The sequence below is a fragment of the Lipotes vexillifer genome, unplaced genomic scaffold (genome assembly GCF_000442215.2).
Source record: "Lipotes vexillifer unplaced genomic scaffold, Lipotes_vexillifer_v1.1 scaffold132, whole genome shotgun sequence".
Lineage (NCBI taxonomy): Eukaryota > Metazoa > Chordata > Mammalia > Artiodactyla > Lipotidae > Lipotes > Lipotes vexillifer.
In genome coordinates this window covers 952,541-953,589 of record NW_006782535.1, presented here as the reverse complement: position 1 = coordinate 953,589, position 1,049 = coordinate 952,541, and the positions used below count along the sequence as shown (strand labels likewise).

At 53.8% G+C, this 1,049-nt stretch overlaps 1 protein-coding gene across 1 annotated transcript in view; it reads right to left on the bottom strand.

The window, feature by feature from the left end:
- Nucleotides 1–1,049, bottom strand: part of CARS2 (cysteinyl-tRNA synthetase 2, mitochondrial) — a 37,236-nt gene that overhangs the window by 15,328 nt on the left and 20,859 nt on the right. The window lies entirely within an intron of this gene.

Sequence of the window (1,049 nt, the reverse complement as noted above, 5' to 3'; positions counted from 1 at the left end):
CGCAGGCTCAGCGGCCATGGCTCACGGGCCCAGCCGCTCCGCAGCATGTGGGATCCTCCTGGACCGGGGCACGAACCCGCATCCCCTGCATCGGCAGGCGGACTCTCAACCATTGCGCCACCAGGGAAGCCCTAGTTGATTGTTTTTTAACGAAAAGTTGGACCCTGTTTCATACTAACAACAGGGTGTGACATCTCAGGAGTTTCAGATGTGTTTCCCGGTAAGTCTCATACAGACACCACCACGGGCGAGGGCAGCAGGGGAGGTAGGACCCCTTCTAGGTCTTTGCTGGGATGGTCATGCTGGCACAGGCAGGTGGCGGGGGGTGAGGCTTCCTCCCGTAGATTGGGGTGAGCCTACACCACAGACGAAACCAGCGTGAGGTCGAGGCACAGGGCAGCCTGCTCTTAGATGACGTTCACGCCCAGCCAGAAAGCTGCTACATACAACAGCCGATAGGAGGACGACAGGGTTTGCTGATCTTAAAATTTGGGGTGTGGCTAGTAGTTTGAAATGTTCACCTTAATTATACTTTGTTTCTAATTTTAAAAACTGATTACAGGGGCTTCCCTGGTGGCACAGTGGTTAAGAATCTGCCTGCCAATGCAGGGGGCACGGGTTCGAGCCCTGGTCTGGGAAGATCCCACATGCCGCAGAGCAACTAAGCCTGTGTGCTGCAACTACTGAGCCTGCGCTCTAGAGCCCGTCCTCCACAACAAGAGAAGCCACCGCAATGAGTAGCCCCCGCTCGCTGCAACTAGAGAAAGCCCACATGCAGCAAGAAAGACCCAATGCAGCCAAAAATTAATTAATTAATTTTAAAAATTAATAAATATCTGCAACACATCAAATGTATCAAAATCCATGAGTTAACGTGCAGGGCTCAGGGAACCATGGTGGGAACCCCCGGGACAGGCTGGAAGTGGAGAGCCCAGCCGGGATGTGGCCTTCAGTACCCGCGAGCACACACGCAGACACACGCACACACACCTGCATACACACACACACACACACACACACACACACACACACACACACACACACACACA